Below are 23,237 nucleotides of genomic sequence, written 5' to 3'. Positions count from 1 at the left end.
TGTGTGTGTAAATAAATCCTCTCTGAGGACAATACACTGTGAGGAAGGGGCATTATGGAAGCTTCTGAAGGAAAGTTAATAGATGGCTCACAAGACTGGGATGGAAGCAGACATCTTCAGGCCCTCCAGGAAGCAGAGCCTATATCATGGTCCCTATATCATGATATATAATGGCAACTTGGACAGAGGCAGAACTTTAAGGGAAGCATCTCTGTGGTACAATTATGGAGGTTTGCCAGGACTGTTGCCCACACCCAGTGCACCTTCACTAGCATTAGAAAAGGTACCTTTTCCTCTAGGATGCAATCAAGTACAAGGGCTAGTGGTCTGGCGAGTGGAGGCCTCTGTTCCTCCAGGGTCCAACCTTCCTACCAAATGTAGTTACCTAAGAAGGCTTCCCCAAAACTCTCCAAGACCACATCTTTCAGAGAATTATTACTGCCACTTTCAGAGGCCACGTGGACTTCAATAATGATCACGTGAGCCTGACTATTATGTATTGGAGACTTTCAGCCCTCTTCCTGATTTTTGATGGTCATAAAGCCACCCTTCCCCCCAGATCCTTGAAAACTTCCTCAAAGTCTGAAACCAAGTGCTGTGTCAACATGGTGGATTGGTTGCTAGGATTCAGATTTAATTTCATTTAAAGGAAATACTGTATTGCAAAATTTCTTGCACATCTGAGTTTCTCAGGTTTGATTTATAAATTTTGTGAATTTAAACTTTCTGGATAATTAAATTGCATCTCGTTTGTATTCTAGAAAGAGTTTAGAAAGAACTGATAAAATATATATTAAATGATTATTTTTCATATAGTTGAACCCATGGATTTTTAAACATAAAAGAAGAAACCATTTCATGAAGAAGGACATACCACATAGAAACTAATTCATAGAATGAATATATAGAGAGTTCACAGTGTAAAATTTTATAAAATATATGGATGACTATAAAATTGTCCTTGGTTTCAAAATCCAGTTTTTAGTTTATTATTCTGTGATGATTTCACTAAAATTAAAATATTTAACCTGGTTCACTTGAGAAACAATTAGTCATCTAGAGCAAAGTCTTTACTAAAAGGAATACTATTGAATATATATAATAACGTCAGCCTCTGAACCATTGAATATAAGTACCCTTGAGTACGCAGGCTTTCCTTTATATGGTACCAGATTTTTTCTCAAATAATCTCCAGTAACTAAGTAGAGTCTGAAATATGAGACAAAAAGATTCAAAAATTTCAGATATCTGTATGTAATGTTATGTTCTTATTAAGGAAAATTTAAGACTTATTTTAATACAGTGTAATTGTCACCCTTAGCAAAATCATTTCCTATTAATTCTATCTAAATATTAAATCTATTTAAAAAGAAACTGGAAAAACTTGTGATAAAATAGATTTTCAATAAGGTAAATCTCTGTTTGATTCCTATATTAGTTGCTTGAAAATTGTTTGATCCTGGGCAATTAACATGTCCAATTATAAGTTATGTCTTCAGTGATAGGATATTTTCAACATCATAGTTCTAGTATAAGGACAAAACAAGGTTCATTATTTTATTAATAGTATACTGAGAAATATCCATTTATGCACAGCAAATTGATAAAAGATATCAAAAATTAGTCTTATCTATTCATGAAATTAAATGTCAAACAAAATTTATAAGTCTATTTCAATTCGCTATTGCTTTTGAAAATAGAATTTTCATTCTTTTTACTCTGACACCATCAACCCACCACCATTGGAAATCTTAAGGTTTAAGGACATTGCAACTATTAGTGTTCATCATGGAGAGATCCTGATGAGAATGCAACCAACCTAAAGATAAGCAGCCTAACAAAAGCAGAGAAAGAGATAATGCTGATGCAGTAACTTCACTAACTGTAATCAGCATGTGAAAGCAGGAAAAAATGTATTAAGTACAGTTATATGAGTCAATCAACTTTCCTTTTTGCTTACAAAATTTTGAATTCTGATATTCTAATCGGTTATGCTAAAATTATATGATTTACTAAGTAAAGACTTTTATTTTCTTATACACTTACTTTCTTTAAACACGTTCAGTTCTATTCCGTGGTTTGAATTTTTACACGTGTTTAGAAAAGAGGATATCATCTAAATTATGGCAGTTAATATTTTGTAGGAGAGGTGTTATAGGATAATGACTCAGGATCTACTTGATCAAAACTAATTTTAACGCCAACTACTGACTACATATTAATGAATAAGACTTATACATTTTTATGGTTTTTTTTCTTTGCCTTTTCAAAAGGCAAAGGCTTGACATTTATTTGTCTTTACTCTAAGCAACTGGTGTATTCTTAAATCAACGTATTCCTGAAACCATAATTAATAGAAAATATCAAAACTAATGTGGAGAATTTGTCACTGTGTTGAATTTTTAAATTTTTTTTCTGTATTACTTTGAATGAATAAAAACTGAAACAAAATAGGTGTATATGTATAGCAACATTGTCATTGAGCTAAACAAAACAAAACAAACTCTTTCCTGTTCGGGTTACTATTGAAACTACAGCAAATGAAATATTTCACAGGGATGTTTTTCACTTAGCTCATTTACACAGGCATATTAGGCCTAATTAGTAGTTTTTAGTCATAAGTTATTCTTAATAACCTGAGGACTATTGCATTAGTGTTACAATTTACAGTTTTATAAGAAAAGCAAGTTCAAGAAGGGACAATCCCCTAATTTGTATGTGCTAATTAGAAAGATATTAATTCTAATTTTTAAATCAGTAATTTAATATTTTTGGTAAACTAGGACAAGATAGTAATTCTAATTAGTTATACCAAATTGTTACTAAATTAAACAGATTTAATAGTCCCTTTGAACCCGTTAAGAAAAATTTGGTTGTAATAAATATCTCTGTGTACTGTTTTGACCTCTGCTTCAGCTATACAATCCAATTTTATTTTAAATGTTTTCTCAGGTACAGACTCTATGATTAATATCTCTTGCTGTGTTATCTCTGCTGCTAATGAAAAACATTGGGTGTTCTTTCACTTCACAGAATGCAAACACAGATGAAAAAAATTTCACAGGTGAACTCCTTATGAACACTTCTAATTGCTTAGGAACAGTGTTTGAAAATCTCAAGTAATTTGCCATTATTATAATAAATAGCATAAACTGTAATTTTTCATAGTAATTAACTTGTGTCAGCACCATTATTTTTCATTAATTATAAGTGAGAAAGAATGAAAGAACACCCGCAGGAACAGATGTGCGAAATTGTCTCTTAGGTTCTGTTTTGTTTTTTCCTACTCAATATACTGTTTTGGGTATACTATCAAGCTTGGAGAAAATTCAGATGGTAATACCTCTTTGGTGCAGAAAGGGACAAAGGGCATTTAATTAGGTTGTTGCCTGTGAAGTTCAGCATTTTAATAAAAAAAATTTGTTATTGACATCCCAGATTAAACTACAGGGGGAAAAAAAGAAAACACCTTACCTTTGGTAAATGCAGCCAAGATAATCTGAGAAAATGTATTTTGATCATCTTTTTCTTATGTTAGAAAAACTGTCTATTTTTGCCAGATTTTAAGCCTATAGTGTGTTAATTGAATTCAAATTTAAAAAGAAAAAAAGGAAGGAAGGAAAGAGGAAGAAGAGAGGGTAATGTTTGGGTGCTTGGATGTCTTTGTTTTGTAATTTTACACAACAGCTTTCGTGCTGTTTCCAGAGGACAGAATACAGGTATGTCTTGGGTATTTTTGTTTTATATCCATTTCTTTTAACGTCTTATAATATATTTAACTGTGTTGTCCTTCTCGATTTTTGTACCTTAGGCTTGTTATAGGCATGAAAGTCCTAAAATCATTGTACTGTAAATTTACTATGACTTCATTCATTAAGATATAACCTAAATCCTCTTAGATAGCCTCAACCAACAGAGGACAGACAGCAGAAGCAAGAAAAACTACAATCCTGCAGCCTGTGGACCAAAACCCACAGTTACAGAAACATAGACAAGATGAAAAGGCAGAGGGCTATACATCAGATGAAGGAACAAGAAAAAACCCCAGAAAAACAACTAAATGAAGTGGAGATAGGCAACCTTCCAGAAAAAGAATTCAGAATAATGATAGTGAAGATGATCCAGGACCTCGGAATAAGAATGGAGGCAAAGATTGAGAAGATGCAAGAAATGATTAACAAAGACCTAGAAGAATTAAAGAACAAACAAACAGAGATGACCAATACAATAACTGAAATGAAAACTACACTAGAAGGAATCAATAGCAGAATAACTGAAGCAGAAGAATGGATAAGTGACCTGGAAGACAGAATGGTGGAATTCACTGCTGCGGAACACACTAAAGAAAAAGAATGAGAAGAAACGAAGACAGCCTAAGAGACCTCTGGGACCACATTAAACGCAAAAACATTCGCATTATAGGGGTCCCAGAAGGAGAAGAGAGAGAGAAAGGGCCAGAGAAAATATTTGAAGAGATTATAGTCGAAAACTTCCCTAACATGGGAAAGGAAATAGCCACCCAAGTCCAGGAAGCGCAGAGAGTCCCATACAGGATAAACCCAAGGAGAAACACGCCGAGACACATAGTAATCAAAATGGCAAAAATTAAAGACAAAGAAAAATTATTGAAAGCAGCAAGGGAAAAACGACAAATAACATACAAGGGAACTCCCATAAGGTTAACAGCTGATTTCTCAGCAGAAACTCTACAAGCCAGAAGGGAGTGGCATGATATACTTAAAGTGATGAAAGGGAAGAACCTACAACCAAGATTACTCTACCCGGCAAGGATCTCATTTAGATTTGATGGAGAAATCAAAAGCTTTACAGACAAGCAAAAGCTAAGAGAATTCAGCACCACCACACCAGCTCTACAACAAATGCTAAAGGAACTTCTCTAAGTGGGAAACACAAGAGAAGAAAAGGACCTACAAAAACAAACCCAAAACAATTAAGAAAATGGTCATAGGAACATACATATCGATAATTACCTTAAACGTGAATGGATTAAATGCTCCAACCAAAAGACACAGGCTTGCTGAATGGATACAAAAACAAGACCATATATATGCTGTCTACAAGAGACCCACTTTAGACCTAGGGACACATACAGACTGAAAGTGAGGGGATGGAAAAAGATATTCCATGCAAATGGAAATCAAAAGAAAGCTGGAGTAGCTATACTCATATCAGATGAAATAGACTTTAAAGTAAAGAATGTTACAAGAGACAAAGAAGGACACTACATAATGATCAAGGGATCAATCCGAGAAGAAGATATAACAATTATAAATATATACGCACCCAACATAGGAGCACCTCAATACATAAGGCAGCTGCTAACAGCCATAAAAGAGGAAATTGACAGTAACACAATAATAGTGGGGGACTTTAACACCTCACTTACACCAATGGACAGATCATCCAAAATGAAAATAAATAAGGAAACAGTAGCTTTAAATGACACAATAGACCAGATAGATTTAATTGATATTTATAGGACATTCCATCCAAAAACAGCAGATTACACGTTCTTCTCAAGTGCGCACGGAACATTCTCCAGGATAGATCACATCTTGGGTCACAAATCAAGCCTCAGTAAATTTAAGAAAATTGAAATCATATCAAGCATCTTTTCTGACCACAATGCTATGAGATTAGAAATGAATTACAGGGAAAAAAACGTAAAAAAGACAAACACATGGAGGCTAAACAATACGTTACTAAATAACCAAGACATCACTGAAGAAATCAAAGAGGAAATCAAAAAATACCTAGAGACAAATGACAATGAAAACACGACAATCCAAAACCTATGGGATGCAGCAAAAGCAATTCTAAGAGGGAAGTTTATAGCTATACAAGCCTATCTCAAGAAACAAGAAAAATCTCAAGTAAACAATCTAACCTTACACCTAAAGAAACTAGAGAAAGAAGAACAAACAAAACCCAAAGTTAGCAGAAGGAAAGAAATCATAAAGATCAGAGCAGAAATAAATGAAATAGAAACAAAGAAAACAATAGCAAAGATCAATAAAACTAAAACCTGGTTCTTTGAGAAGATAAACAAAATTGATAAGCCATTAGCCAGACTCATCAAGAAAAAGAGGGAGAGGACTCAAATCAATAAAATCAGAAATGAAAAAGGAGAAGTTACAACAGACACTGCAGAAATACAAAGCATCCTAAGAGACTACTACAAGCAACACTATGCTAATAAAATGGACAACCTGGAAGAAATGGACAAATTCTTAGAAAGGTATAACCTTCCAAGACTAAACCAGGAAGAAACAGAAAATATGAACAGACCAATCACAAGCAATGAAATTGAAACTGTGATTTAAAATCTTCCAACAAACAAAAGTCCAGGACCAGATGGCTTCACAGGTGAATTCTATCAAACATTTAGAGAAGAGCTAACACCCATCCTTCTCAAACTCTTCCAAAAAATTGCAGAGGAAGGAACACTCCCAAACTCATTCTATGAGGCCACCATCACCCTGATACCAAAACCAGACAAAGACACTACAAAGAAAGAAAATTACAGACCAATATCACTGATGAATATAGATGCAAAAATCCTCAACAAAATACTAGCAAACAGAATCCAACAACACATTAAAAGGATCATACACCATGATCAAGTGGGATTTATCCCAGGGATGCAAGGATTCTTCAATATATGCAAATCAATCAATGTGATACACCATATTAACAAATTGAAGAAGAAAAACCATATGATCATCTCAATTGATGCAGAAAAAGCTTTTGACAAAATTCAACACCCATTTATGATAAAAACTCTCCAGAAAGTGGGCCTAGAGGGAACCTACCTCAACATAATAAAGGCCATATATGACAAACCCACAGCAAACATCATTCTCCATGGTGAAAAACTGAAAGCATTTCCTCTAAGATCAGGAACGAGACAAGGATGTCCACTCTCACCACTATTATTCAACATAGTTCTGGAAGTCCTAGCCACAGCAATCAGAGAAGAAAAAGAAATAAAAGGAATACAAATAGGAAAAGAAGAAGTAAAACTGTCTCTGTTTGCAGATGACATGATATTATACATAGAGAATCCTAAAACTACCACCAGAAAACTGCTAGAGCTAATTAATGAATATGGTAAAGTTGCAGGATACAAAATTAATGCCCAGAAATCTCTTGCATTCCTATACACTAATGATGAAAAATCTGAAAGAGAAATTATGGAAACACTCCCATTTACCATTGCAACAAAAAGAATAAAATACCTAGGAATAAACCGACCTAGGGAGACAAAAGACCTGTATGCAGAAAACTATAAGACACTGATGAAAGAAATTAAAGATGATACCAACAGATGGAGAGATATACCATGTTCTTGGATTGCAAGAATCAACATTGTGAAAATGACTATACTGCCCAAAGCAATCTACAGATTCAATGCAATCCCTATCAAATTACCAATGGCATTTTTTACGGAACTAGAACAAATCATCTTAAAATTTGTATGGAGACACAAAAGACCCCGAATAGCCAAAGCAGTCTTGAGGGAAAAAAACGGAGCTGGAGGAATCAGACTCCCTGACTTCAGACTATACTACAAAGCTACAGTAATCAAGACAATATGGTACTGGCACAAAAACAGAAACATAGATCAATGGAACAAGATAGAAAGCCCAGAGATAAACCCACACACCTATGGTCAACTAATCTATGACAAAGGAGGCAAAGATATACAATGGAGAAAAGACAGTCTCTTCAATAAGTGGTGCTGGGAAAACTGGACAGCTACATGTAAAAGAATGAAATTAGAATACTCCCTAACACCATACACAAAAATAAACTCAAAATGGATTCGAGACCTAAATGTAAGACTGGACACTATAAAACCCTTAGAGGAAAACATAGGAAGAACACTCTTTGACATAAATCACAGCAAGATCTTTTTGGATCCACCTCCTAGAGTAATGGAAATAAAAACAAAAATAAACAAATGGGACCTAATGAAACTTCAAAGCTTTTGCACAGCAAAGGAAACCATAAACAAGACGAAAAGACAACCCTCAGAATGGGAGAAAATATTTGCCAACGAATCAACGGACAAAGGATTAATCTCCAAAATATATAAACAGCTCATTCAGCTCAATATTAAAGAAACAAACACCCCAATCCAAAAATGGGCAGAAGACCTAAATAGCCATTTCTCCAAAGAAGACATACAGACGGCCACGAAGCACATGAAAAGATGGTCAACATCACTAATTACTAGAGAAATGCAAATGAAAACTACAATGAGGTATCACCTCACACCAGTTAGAATGGGCATCATCAGAAAATCTACAAACAACAAATGCTGGAGAGGGTGTGGAGAAAAGAGAACCCTCTTGCACTGTTGGTGGGAATGTAAATTGATACAGCACTATGGAGAACAATATGGAGGTTCCTTAAAAAACTAAAAATAGAATTACCATATGACCCAGCAATCCCACTACTGGGCATATACCCAGAGAAAACCATAATTCAAAAAGACACATGCACCCGAATGTTCATTGCAGCACTATTTACAATAGCCAGGTCATGGAAGCAACCTAAATGCCCATCAACAGACGAATGGATGAAGAAGTTGTGGTACATAAATACAATGGAATATTACTCAGCCATAAAAAGGAACGAAATTGAGTCATTTGTTGAGACGTGGATGGATCTAGAGACTGTCATACAGAGTGAAGTAAGTCAGAAAGAGAAAAACAAATATCGTATATTAACGCATGTATGTGGAACCTAGAAAAATGGTACAGATGAGCCGGTTTGCAGGGCAGAAGTTGAGACACAGATGTAGAGAACGGACATATGGACACCAAGGGGGGAAAACTGCGGTGGGGTGGGGATGGTGGTGTGCTGAATTGGGCGATTGGGATTGACATGTATACACTGATGTGTATAAAATTGATGCCTAATAAGAACCTGCAGTATAAAACAACAAACAAACAAAACAACTAATACTAAACTTTCATTGGGTTATTTGTATGGAAATATGTTAATATAAATGTTTCAGACATTACATGAAATTTCTAAAAATCTTATATGTTCTGGTATAATGTTATAAGTCATAATCCTTGTTATTACCTTAAAATGTATATCTCAGAAATAACTAATTTTCTTGTCAACTGCATTATTATGAACTTTCATCAAATTTTTAACTGTGGTCATTTTTAAGTCTTTTGTCATTTACAGACAGTTCTGGGTGTACTCCGACGCTTTTGCAAATATGTTCCTATAAAAGGGTTTCATCTTTAAGAAATTCATGGAAAAGACTCTGACAAGTACAGGTTTCTGGTAACTGAATGTACCGCTGAACTGAATGAATAAGCATTTTCAGAACTCTAATGAAAAACTGATGAACTCATAAAAGTGCTAACAAAAGATCAAGATGAGAAAAAAAATTAATTACATGGGACTGAGTGAACTGATGAGGATGAGTATAATTTTGTGACTTTCTGTCTGAATTAAAAAAAAAAAAATCCCACAAGGACTCAGAGGCAAAGAATATACAAATCAATTTTCACTGCAAAGTAAAGGAGCTGTTACAGTGGAGGATTACTGGACTGAATGTCAGTATTATGACATAGTATGAGTGTGTTTCATGTTTGGTAATTGCAGTCATCGTTGCTTTTGTTGTGGTCATCCATGTACAATGCTTGGTGTCAGTCTATTTATCTCTTGTAAAAATAAAATACAGTGTGTGTGTGTGAAAAAAAAACAAAAGATATAACCTAAATAGCAGAAATCTAGAGATATCATGCTTACTCTTGGCTTTTTACAAGTTTTGGTCAGGACTGTCCTCAGAATCATTCATACTGCATGTTGTCCAAAAAGGCTGAGCTGCCAATTTTATCCAATGTGAGTTCCTCTGGAAAACAAATGTCAGGTGAACAAAAGAGTCCATGGCTAAATACATTTGGGACAAGTTGACAACATTAAACAAGATTTTTTTAACTTCAGGATTTTTCAGGGCTTATGAATTGGTGATGTTTCTGTGACTCTCCAGGAGGAAAGTAGAACAGTCATAGAACATTCATTGATTCTCAAACATTTTTTGATACTGTAACCACACTTTGCATAACTCATGAGTCTCACAGTATGTATTAGAAATATGTACCTCTGACATTCTCTGAGGGAAGTGGTGCTAAAGACGAGGAAGAATTATTTCTTTTCTGTTATCAAAGACTATTTATACCAATGGGATCAAGGATGATGAGTGCAGAAGTTTGAATGATGGAAAGTCTGCTCTTTATTTTATCACGTTTCTTCTCAGCTTTGATCCACTTACTTGTCCTTAGCTTATTGAATCCCTCTAGATTTATCCTATGTTACACATGCTGTTTTACTCTCTAAACCCAATTAAAATGTTTCTGCCTTATATCACAATTTTGAACAGAACTTTAATAGAGGAACTTCAAACAGGGTAGTAATAGTGGGCTTTTTTCCACTGGAACTGCTGAATCAAAAACTACTAACCCAGATTAAAAATATATATATATTTAATTTTTAGTCTTACACCAACACTTGCTTACATTTAGGCTTATGATGATGATTAAATGAGATGACATATAATATATGAGTGAGGTTAGCAGAGTTCCTGGGGTTCAGTGGTTATTTATCAAACCTTATTCTATTTCTCCCCAATTTTGTTTGTATTCTAAGGAGTATCCATTATTCTCCTTCAATAATTTTAACTTACAAAAATTGGTTAAATAAATGCAACCAGGTAAAATATTTCCCTTCTTGATTTTAATTATGGACTTTTAATCTTTTAATATCCTACTTCTCAAATGTTTCTGCCAAAGCATCCTTAATGTGAAAGAAAGGAAAAATATACCTACACAGATATGTGGGCACTTGCTACAGGTGTAAACATTTTCAGAAGTCTCTTCAGTAATTCTAAAATTATGAAAAGAAATTTTAATTCCTAATATCCCATGTTAGTTACATTTCCTTCAAAATTTCAGGTAAACTTGAAAATAAAAAAAATCTATATAATGTTTCTATTACTATAACTTCCATATTAGTTTCCTTGGAGTGCTGTAACAAAATACCATGAATTTGGTGAAAAAAGAACATAAGTTTGTTGCCTCACAGTTTTGGAGGTCAGAAGTCTGAAATTAGGGTGTTGGTAGGGCAGCCCCTCCTCTGGTGACAATAGAGCACTTTCCATTCCTTGCCTCTTCCAGCTTCTGGGGGCTCCAGTCACCCTGGCCCATGGCTACATCACTTGAATCTGCCTCCATGGTCAAATTGCCTCTACCTCTTTTGTGTATTCTCCTCTCCTGTCTGTCTCAACCCTCCTTCTGCCTTTCTGCTGTAAGGACACTTGTCATTGGATTTAGGGTTCCCCTGGATAATCCAGGATTAACACATCTCAGGATCTTCAAATAAACCACATCTGCAAAAGATTCCTTTTCCAACTAAGAAGGCATTCATGGATTCCAAGGATTTGCCCTAGATAGCTTTTGGGCTGCGGGAGGCCTTTCTCGACCAACCACAACTTCCCATAGATATGGGCTCTCAGCTAATTACCCTGAAAATAAGGCTTTCTTGTTAAAACAATTTTTAAGTAAGACCTGATGGGATGACTAACATGGATGCAAAGTAAGAGGAAGAGAAATCTTTATTCAAGATTTGATTCCATGAGGATAAATATTATGTCTATAGCATACTCAAAATGGATGGGCAGAGGAAAGGTAGCTCTCCTCTGACCATGCTTCCCATGGTGTAAGTAGATTTATACCCATTTAAGAGATTTATACCTATTTATTTATACTTATTTTACACCTATTTATTTGTACCTATCATTTATTTATACTTATTTAAGATATTTTTACCTATGTTTAAGAGAATTGCTTAAGGTCAGTGTCACTGTACCACAAGTAACAAGCTAACACCTAGAGATGTCATTTGTACCACCTTCTTTGAAACATCTTACTTTTCTACAAAATGATATTCACACCAAGTTTGTTATAAGCTTGTGACAGAAAAACGACTAGGATATTCTTAAGTGTGCTATTTCTATAAATATATTGGTCTCTGCTATTCAGCATGCTGATATGAAGTGATGAATGCCTGCAGGCTAATTTTTTGGTAAATAAATAGTTAAAATGTATCTTTCTTCTGACATAGAATAGTAATAAGAGTTAGAAGCATATGTACATACATATATATATATAGTTTTATTTAGCTATGGTTTCTAGAGCTGCAGTTTTTGGTAAACTATGATTAAATATTCATCTTAGGTCAATTAAGAGAAGACTGGCAAAAAGGTTATTTTACAATAAATGCCATGTTTCCTTCCATTTAAGTATATTCCTCTGTTGTCTTTCTTATCTCATTTCAACCAATGTCCCCTTCCTCTCTATTTGCCTCCTTGGCCCCATGATATTTGCTCTTGTTGTTCTTCCTACCTGGAATGTCCTTACCCCAAATATTTGCAGAGTCTGGTCTCTTCTATCCTTCAAGTCTTTGCTCAGATGACACATCTTCAATGATCCCCTATTTAACACTGCAAATTTTCCATCATTGGAACGCGTTTTCCCCTTTTATTATATTAATTTTTCTCCGTAGCATTTAATATTTTGCAATGCAGTACAAAATATAATTTATTGTCCATATCTCTCCACTAAAGGGTCTCTTTTTGGAGGCAAAGGGCTTTTTTGTTTCTTGTTAAGATCCCTGAAATTTTGTAAACACTTGGAACACACCTAGCACTTGGTAGGTTCTCAATAAATATACGTTGAATAAATTTACGAAAAATATCTTATTGAGCCCCTTGTTGTGGTCGCTGTTAATGCTACTGGTCATACCTTTGCCTTCAACCTCACATTATCTTTCAGTTTCCCCTAGAAATATAGAAATGCTCAATTTGAAATTTTCATCATACATTTTCTATGCTGCTGCTAGCTTAAATAAAATGGCATACAACTGAAAAGTTTGTACCATGGGAACCTTGAGACATATTTTAAGTTAACTTGTACATAAACATGCTTAATGTTATTTTGAAACACATTTCAAGATGATACCAACAATGATTAACTGCAATTGAGCTTTCAAATCACAAACTTAATTTAAACATCTTTCTTTTGTAGAAAATAATATGGTAACTTCTGCAGGTCCTCCGACACACGAATTAGCTCAGAACTGGTGTACAATAATCTTACAAAGCCTGGGGTGTCTACAGTCCTTAGTCTAGAGTTATTTAGGTAAGTGGTCATAGGTATTTTAGTGATAGAATGAAGGTAAAGTCTCACAGTAGGTACATGCTTGTGGTGTTTTTATAGGTTCCTTCCTTAAAGAAATCAAGAAAATTATTCATTTATGGAATCTGTGACTCTGAATTAACACACATCTGAAGAATGGCAAAGACTGCATCTGGCTTAGTGCTGTCGTTCAGATATCTAGTTATTCATATCTGAAGTTTGTACACTTTTATTGTTATCTGTTTTTTCTGTTGTTTTTTGGTATACAGATTACTTAAGATGTCAGTGAATTTCTTAGTAATTTAATTACTTGGAATCCCTTAATTAATTAACTATAATCTTCATTAAACAGATCATTCCCAAAGATCCTATTTCTCTGCCCACCCTAATTCCTGTTATACATTTTGCCTTGTAATTAACTACTACCTCTCGTGCTCAGCCTCATTGGGCTTCTCTCCTCCTTGGAATGCCATTCAGGCCCAAAGAAAATTGCAAATTTGGCTTGGTTTGTTTATTTGAATTTTGCCACCTCCCTAGTCATAGTAGATCTCAAGGAAAGGAAGAGAGGAAAGTGTTGTGGGAATACCTCTCAGGAGGATCCAAAGAGGTATGGGTACATGCAAAACTCATGATGAGCTGATTCAACCTCCTTGTCTCTCAAAATCTTTGCATTCTTTTCTTTTAGACCAAGAGATTTCTCACGTTCAGTAACACTTAGCATGGATTACTTACAGACCAGTTCTCTTTCATATTATCCAACCCCAAAATCTATTAGAACCTAGGCCAGCTGCCTGAATCTCTGCAGAGTGCTCCAGTGTCGATACAGTCAGTTTGGTTCAAACTTTCGGTTCATTCTACATTCTTGGGCACTTTCAAAAGTATATTTCTACAAATATTCTTTCAATTTTTGAGATGCTTTATAGCCAACTTGAGCAGTTTTTTCTGGTTATACCTTTTCTCTTCCTCAAACTTTCTGCATTTTCCCCCACCGCTTCACCATCAATAATGGCTGAACTTAAATTCTGGCCCCTGACTAAGAATAAAGGGTGAAGATTCAGGGGGAAGTTGAACTTCCTTTTATGAAAGAGGAGTGGACTCTGCAAAAAGAGTAATGCAATGGGTGGTATTTCAAGGAAGTTTAGTTATTCTTGTTACCCAAATCCTTCAAAGCTTCCTAATGTCATTATTACAATGATTAGATTTCCCTAACTTTCTCATTAGAGGAAAGATGAAGTTGTAAATTAAATAGGTGGGCTTATTTGGCAAGCAGCTATTTATTTATTTATTTGTTTCTGAATATATGTCTGTTTTCTCAATCTTATCACCACAGTGGTTAAATGATTCTTTCAGGATGGTTACACCTTGGGGCAATGTGTAGATTATGTCTAGGGGATTTGAATTTGTCACATTAAGTTAGCCAGTGTTCTGGTGCAGACAAATCATCCAACCTAATAGACAGTATCAGTGTTATCAGCCTAATGGACAGCATTTGTATTAAATTGGTGGAGAAACAAGTTTCTTATCCTTGCAAGTTTCATTCTCAATCTGCTTACATGCTTTGATGTAAAATATGGCATATTTTACCATAATATACCAATGGCTGAAGACTTCTCATTCCATATCTTTTATTATTTCTCAATAGCCATCTCTGAATACACCACTTTTCTTGGATCAATCTTACCTACATCTAGTCAGGTACCAACTTTGGTCCTAATGAGGATTCTTTGATTGCAATCAATAAAATCTGACTTGATTTATGCAAATAATTTTAAAGTTTAAAAAGAATTATGTTTGGGGATGTATACTGGGTAGATCCCAGAATTGAAGAGAAAGGAAAAAATTCTGATTCAGACGTAAAATGAACCAGAGTAATTCTGGCTATCTTAGCAATAGAAACTTATTGGCAGTGTTTAATGTGTCACCATCTGAGTAATATAGACTCAAAAACTATTGAGACACTGCATTTCTAAACAAGAATCCAATTGCCCAGATCAAGAACAAGCTTATAACACTACTAAAATTACTATTACTTGACTTGGCAGCAATTAACCAAATAAAATAATGATATGGGACAAAAAAATATTCTAAGCATTTTACACATTTTATTTTATATTTAAAATAACCTTAAAAGGTAAGTATTGTTAGTGTCTTTGTGTGAAAGAAGAGGAAATTGGAGCTCAGAACGTTAGGGTAATTGGCCCAGGTCACAAAGCTAGGAAGTAGTAAACAAAGATTCATGCAAAAATGGTCTCATTCACGTCTGATTTCACCAGTGTTCTATGTTAGAAATTCATGGACTAGAACTATATTTAGGTTTTTACAACTTTTATTTCTTATTTTATTTTTCTCATTATGTTGGGTAGGATCTTTTACAAAGTTACATATGTCTTTTTGTATCCAGGAGTTAGTCAAGTCTACAAACACAACACTTTGAATATTATGATTATTAAAGCAACAGATCCAAAGTATGGGGGCTCATTCTAAGCAAATTCATAGAAACAATTTATTTACTTAATTAATTTCAAGTTAGTGGTTTTATTGTGGATTCTTTGATTATGATTTTCAAGGTTTTCATATTGAGGTTTGAGAATGTTTCCTAAATATTTACTTTTTGCATTTTATTGAGATTTTCTGTGACCTAAATTTTAATAAAAGTATAAATGCCCCAAAGGTATTTCAAAGAAATTTTGAAAACAAAATTTCTCACACTGTAGGACAAGTCTTTGTCATGGGTCTATTGAAAGAATTTATATTAATCAGATCCTTTGGAGTTATTTCTTTATTTATTATCTGACAAGTGGAAAAATTCTCCATTCTTATGCAGTAAATTTCTTTTAAATTTTTTGATTTATATATTTTGACACTTTGCTTTTTACTGTACTTGTGATATTTTTCAATATGTCTTGTATTCAATTAAGATAACTGTCGTTAATGACTCATAGATTAATCACTCACTTTTCCCAATAAAATCCTGCCTGTCAGCTCTCATTACTGTCAAATCTAGTTTCTTTATTTTTGAATTTTCTTGATATAACTTTCTAAAATTGGATTTTTAATTATATATATTATTTTCCTCACTTATTTCCATCACTATGGTTTTTTGAGCTTGCTCTTATGTTTTAAGAGGTGCCAGGGGTATGTTTTTGCACTGAAATATAAAGATGTTTTAAAAAACACTTTTCACAAAAAATAGTTCTTTATCATTACATTATTTACTCATGTGTTTGAACATTTTTGTACGTCAATTTTTGAATGATTTTTTTCTGTAAAAAATACATATTCAAGAACCAAAAAAATTATATATATACTATATATATGCTTTTTTAGTACTCAGTTTGAAAGTCCTGGAATATAATATGAAATTTCAAATCATTTGCCATACTAGACCAGGTGATATGGTTGCTCATACTTATTTGATTTCATGCTTTATATTTCATTTCTATGGGTTTATTTTATTTTATTTTAATGCAGAATTCATTTGCTTTTATTGATTTATTTTTGCAGTAGTTTGGAAAGTATTCATCATTTAAAAAATTCTTAGCATTCTATGAAAAGTTTTAATTTAATTATAAAGATTAAAAGTAAAATGGTATTTTGCCACATACTACCAACACACATCCTCTCTATAAAATGTGAAAATTAGTAATTTATACCCTCCCCTATTCTACTATATTATGCTGCCCTGTGTAATATGCATTTAAGATTCCTCCATTTTTTTTCATGGCTTGATAGCTCAATTCCTTTTTAACACTGAATGATATTCCATTTCTGGATGTACCATACTTTCTTTATCCATTCACCTACTGAAGGATACCTTGGTTGCTTCCTTGGCAATTGTGAATAAAACTGCTATAAACATCTGTGTACATATTTATTTAAGGACATAGATTTTTTCACCTCCTTAGGCTAACTAAATTCCAAGGGGGGAGGTTGCTGGGTCTTATAGTAAGAGCATGTTTAGTTTTGTAAGACACTACCAAAATGTCTCCCAAAGTGATTTTACCATTTTGCATTCCACCAGCAATGAATGAGAATTCCTATTGCTGCACATTCTTGCCAGCATTTGATGTCCTCACTGTTTCATATTTTAATAGGTGTGTAGTGATATCTCACTTTAATTTGCATTTCACTGATGACATGAGATATGGGGCATCTTTTCGTATCCTTATTTGGCATCTATATATCTTCTTTGGTGAGGTTATCTGTTAAGGTATTTGGCTCATTTTTTAATCAGTCAAGTTTGACTTTTTTCTTTACTTTGAGCAGAGTGAATAAAATTTATTTTGTAAGTAATGAGTAATTAACAAGTACTTTAGAAGGTAATTAAAGGGACATTGATAGGAGTTGACTGTAAGTCTTAGAGATTTCTCTTTACTTTTTGAGATATAATTGACGTATAACTCTGTGTAAGTTTAAGGTGCAAAATGTGTCGAATTGATACAATTGTATATTACAATATGATAACCACCATAGTGTTAGCTAACACTTCTATCAGGTCACATTATTATTTCTTTCTTATGGTGAGAATATGTAAGATGTAGTCTCTTAACAACTTTGTATATAATACAGTATTGTTGACTAGAATTAGTATGCTGTGCATTAGATCTCTGAAACTTATTCATCTTTTAGGTGCAAGTTTGTATGGTATAACAGCATCTCCCCAATTCCACCAATCCCAGCCACCCTTCTGTTCTCTGTTTCTAGGAGTTCAGCATATTTAGATTCCACATACTAATAATACCTTACAGTACTTGTCTTTCTTTCTGGCTTACCTCACTTAGCATAACACCCTCAAGGTCTGTCCATGTTTTGCAAATGGCAGGATTTTCTTCTTTCTCATAGTTGAATATATATATATATATATAACACATCTTCACTCATCTGTTGACAGTCAGTTAGGTTGTTAATGCTGCAGTAAACATGGGAGTGCCAATATTTTTTAATATCCTGTTTTCATTTTCTTTGGATGTATACCCAGAATTGGGATTGCTGGATCATATAGTATTACTATTTTCAATTTTTTGCGGAAACTCCACACTGTTTACCACAGTGGCTGAACCAATTTACATTCCCACCAACAGTGCATAAGGCTTCCCCTATCTCCACATCCTAACAACACTTGTTATCTCTTGTCTTCTTGATGAGAGCCATTCTAACAGATATGGGGTGATAACTCATTGTGCTTTTGATTTGTATTTCATTGGTGGTTAGTGACGGTGAGCATCTTTTATTCAGACTGTTTTGTTGTTGTTTTTGTTAAGTTATATGTGTCCCCCTTTGTATATTTTGGGTATTAACCCCTTATCCAATGTACGGTTTACAAATATTATTTCCCATTTTTTAGGTTGCCTTTTCATTTGTTGATGATTTTTTTGTTTGTTTGTTTTTTGCTGTGCAGAAGCTTTTTAGTTTGATGTAGTCCTACTTGTTGATTTTTGATTTTGTTGCTTATGCTTTTGGTGTCCTATTAAAAAAATCATTTTCAACACTAGTATCATGTATTGTCTTCCCTATGTTCTCTTCTAGGAGTTTTATGGTATCAAGACTTATGTTTAAGTCTTTAATTCATTTCAAGTTAATGGAAGTCAGTGGTGTAAGATAGGTATTCAATTTCATTTTTCTGTATATGGTTATCCAGTTTTCCTAACATCTTTTGTTGAAGAGACTATTATTTCCCCATTGTGTTCCTGGCTCCCTTGTCAACTATTAGTTGACAATGTAAGCAAGAATTTATTTCTAGGCTTCCTATTCTGCTCCAGTTGTTTATGTGTCTAATTTTATACTGGTGCCATACAGTTTTAAATACTAAAACTTTATAATATAGTTTGAAACAGGAAATGTGATGCTTTTAGCTTCATTTTCTTTACTAGTATTACTTTGGTTATTTGGGGTCTTTTGTTGTTCCATACAAACTTTATGATTGCTTTTTTATTTCTGTGAAAAATGCCACTTGAATTTTAGTAGGGATTACATTGAATCTATAAATGGCTTTGGGTAATATGGACATTTTAACAATATCAGTTCTGATAATGAACATAGGGTATCTTTCCATTGATTAGTGTCTTCAATTTTATTTCATCAAAGTCTTACAGTTGTCAGTGTACAGGTCTTTCACTTCCTTGGTTAAATTTTTTCCTAAGTATTTTATTGTTTTGATGCTATTGAGAGTGGATGTTTTTCTTTAATTCTTATTCAGATTTTTTTCATTGTTAGCTTATGGAAATACAACTGATTTTTGTGTTTTTATTTTATAAACTGCAACTTTACTGAATTCTTTGATTATTTACAACAATATTTTGATTGAGTCTTTAGAATTTTCTGTATATAAAATGATATCATCTGTAAATAACAATTTTGCTTCATCTTTCCAATTTAGATATCTTTTATTTCTTTTTCTTGACTACCGCTCTAGCTAGGACTTTCAGTTCTGTGGTGAATAAGAGTGGTGAGAGAGGGTACCCTTGTCCTGTTTCTGATTTTAGAGGAAGAGCTTTTAAACTTTCACCATTGAGGATGATATTAGCTGTGGGTTTGTCCTGTATGGCCTTTATGGTGTTGAGGCATGTTCCTTTTATATCCAGTTCGTTGAGGATTATTATTATGCAAGATGTTGCGTTTGTCACATGCTTTCTATTCATTTATTAGGATGATTATATGACTTTTATCTTTCATTGTCTAATGTGGTATATCACATATATTCATTTGCAGTGTGTTGAACCATCCTTACATCCCAGGGATAAATCTTACTTGATCATTGTGTGTATAATCCTTTTAATGTGCTCTAGAATCCGGTTTGCTAATATTCTGTTGAGAAATTTTGCATCTATGCTCAAAAGGGATGGTGAACTGTAGTTTTCTTTTCCTGTATCCTTATCTGACTTTGGCATCAAGATAATGCTGGCTTCCTCATAGCACAGGGAGATCAGCTCGGTGCTTTGTGACCACCTAGAAGGGTGGGATAGGGAGGGTGGGAGGGAGGGAGACGCAAGAGGGAAGAGATATGGGAACATATGTATATGTATAACTGATTCCCTTTGTTATAAAGCAGAAACTAACACACCATTGTAAAGCAATTATACTCCAATAAAGATGTTAAAAAAAAAGTTTTTAGTAAGATCACATAGTAAGGGGGCACTAATGGGGGTCTTAAAAAAAAAAAGATAATGCTGGCTTCATAAAATGAATTTGGGAGTGTTCTCTCTTCAATTTTTGGAAGCATTTGAGAAGGATTGGAGTTAAGTCTTCTTTAAAAGTTGACGGAATTCATCGATGAAACCATCTTATCATAAGCTTTTCTGTGTTGGGAGGTTTTAGATTACCGATTTAATCTCCTTACTCATTATTAGACTATTCAGATTTTCTATTTCTTCATATTCAGTCCTGGTAGGATGTATGTTTCTAGGAATTTATCCATGTCTTATAGGTTATCCCACAGGTTGGCATATAATTCTTAAAATTAGTCTCTTTTGATCCTGTGTATTTCTGTGGAATCTGTGTAATGTCTCCTCCTTCATTTTTATTGTATTCATTTGAGTCTTCCCACTTTTTTTAGATAGTCTAGCTAAAGGTTTGTCAATTTTATCTTTTCAAAATATTAGCTTTTAATTTCATTGAGCTTGTCTATTATTTTTCGAATCTCTCTTTTTTTTTTTTTTCCTGCTCTGATCTTTGCTACTCCATTCCTTCTACTAACTCTCTGCTTTGTTTGTCTTTTTTTTCTAGTTCATTGTGGTGTAAAGTGAGGTTTTTTAATTGGGTTTTTTTGTTGTTTCTTTTTTTCTTCCAGTTTTATTGAGATACAATTGACATACAGCATTGTATAATTTTATGCTGTACAGTATAATGATTTGACTTGCATACATCAAGAAATAATTACCACAGTAAGTTTACTGATGGTCCATCATCTCATATAGGTACAGAATTTTAAAAATTAGAAAAAAATTTCCTTGTGGTAAGAACTCTTAGGATTTACTCTCTTAAAAACTTCTGTACATAACACATAGCAGTTTTAATTGTATTTATCATGTTGTACATTACATTCCTAGTACTTATTTGTCTTATAACTGGAAGACTGTATTTTGACTAACTTCCTCCAATTCCCCCGCCCCACACACCTCGTCTCTGGTAACCACAAATCTGATCTCTTATTCTATGAGTTTGTTTGTTTGTTTTTTAAGTAAAATTGACCTACAACACTATGTTTGTTCCTGATACACAATATAGTGATTCAATATTATTATAAACTTCAAAATCATCATGATAACTCCAGTTACCATCTGTCACCATACAAAGATATTACAATATTATTGACAACATTTTCCACACTGTACATTTCATACCCCTGACATTTATTTTGTAACTGAAAATTTGTACCTCTTAATCTCCTTCACCTATTTCTCTCTTCTTCCCACTCCTCTCCCCTCTGGCAACCACCTGTTTGTTCTTTATGTCTATGGCACTGTTTCTATTTAGTTATGTTTGTTAAATTGTTTTGTTTTTTAGATGCCACACGTAAGTGAAATCATACAGTATTTGTCTTTCTCTGTCTGACTTATTTCACTTAACATAATACATTCTAGGTCCATCCATGTTGTTACAAATGGCAAGATTTCATTTTTTTCTATGGTTGAGAGTTGAGAAATATTCCATTGTCATATATATATATATATATATATATATATACACACACACACACACACACACACATATGTCTGTATTCTTTATCCACTTCTTTTATCAGTGGGTACTTAGGTTGCTTCTATATCTTGGTTATTATAAATAATGCTGCAATGAACATAGGGGTGCATATATCTTTTCAAATTAGTGTTTTTATTTTCTTCAGATAAATACCCAGAAGTACAATTACTGGTTTGTATAGTAGTACTATTTTTAATTTTTGAGGAATCTCCATACTGTTTTCCATAGTGGCTGCATCAATTTACATTCCCACAAACAGTACACAGGTTTCCCTTTTCTCCATATCTTTGCCAACACTTGTCATTTGTTGTATTTTTGATAGTAGCCATACTGATAGATGTAAGGTGGTATCTCATTGTACTTTTGATTTGCATTTCCCTGATGATTAGTGATGCTGAGCATCTTTTCATGTGCCTGTTGGCCATTTGTCTGTCTTCATTGGAAAAATGTTTTTTCAGGTCATCTGCCCATTATTTGTGGTTTTTTTTGTTTTGTTTTGTTTTTCTGATGTTGAGTTTTATGAGTTTATTTGTAGATTTTTTTTTGATATTAACTATTTTTTGGATATATTGTTTGCAATTATCTTCTCCCATTCAGTAGGCAACCTTTTTTTGTTGTTGGTTGTTTCCTTCACTATGCAAAAGCTTTTCAGTATTATGTGGTCCCATTTGTTTAGTTTTGACTTTGTTTCCATTGCCTGAGAAGATATCCAAAACTTTACTTGCTAAGACTAATGCCAAAGAGCATACTGCCTATGTTTTCTTCTAGACGTTTTATTGTTTCAGGTCTTACATTTAAGTCTTTAATCCACTTTGTGTTTATTTTTGTATACGGTGCAAGAAAGTAGTCCAGATTGATTCTTTTGCATGTAGATGCCCAGTTTCCCCAACACCACTTATTGAAGAGCTGTCTTTACCCCATTGTATATTCTTGCTTCCTTTGTTGTAGGTTAATTGCCCATAAAAGTGTGGATTCATTTCTAGGCTCTCTTTTCTGTTCCATTGGTCTATGTGTCTGTGAGCCAATACAATACCGTTTTGAATACTGTAGATTTATAGTATATTTTGAAATCAGGGAGTATGATACCTCCAGCTTTTTCTTCTTTCTCAATATTGTTTTGGCTATTTGGGGTCTCTGGTGTTTCCATACAAATTTTTGAATTATTTGTTAATTCTGTGAAAAATGTCATTGGTACTTTGATAGTGGTTGCATTGTATCTGTAGATTGCCTTGGGTAGCATAGATATTTTAACACTATTATTTCTGCCTAATCCATGAACATGGTATATCTTTCCATCTG

This window comes from Eschrichtius robustus, chromosome 2, assembly GCF_028021215.1.
Source record: "Eschrichtius robustus isolate mEscRob2 chromosome 2, mEscRob2.pri, whole genome shotgun sequence".
Lineage (NCBI taxonomy): Eukaryota > Metazoa > Chordata > Mammalia > Artiodactyla > Eschrichtiidae > Eschrichtius > Eschrichtius robustus.
This window is presented reverse-complemented; position numbering follows the sequence as displayed.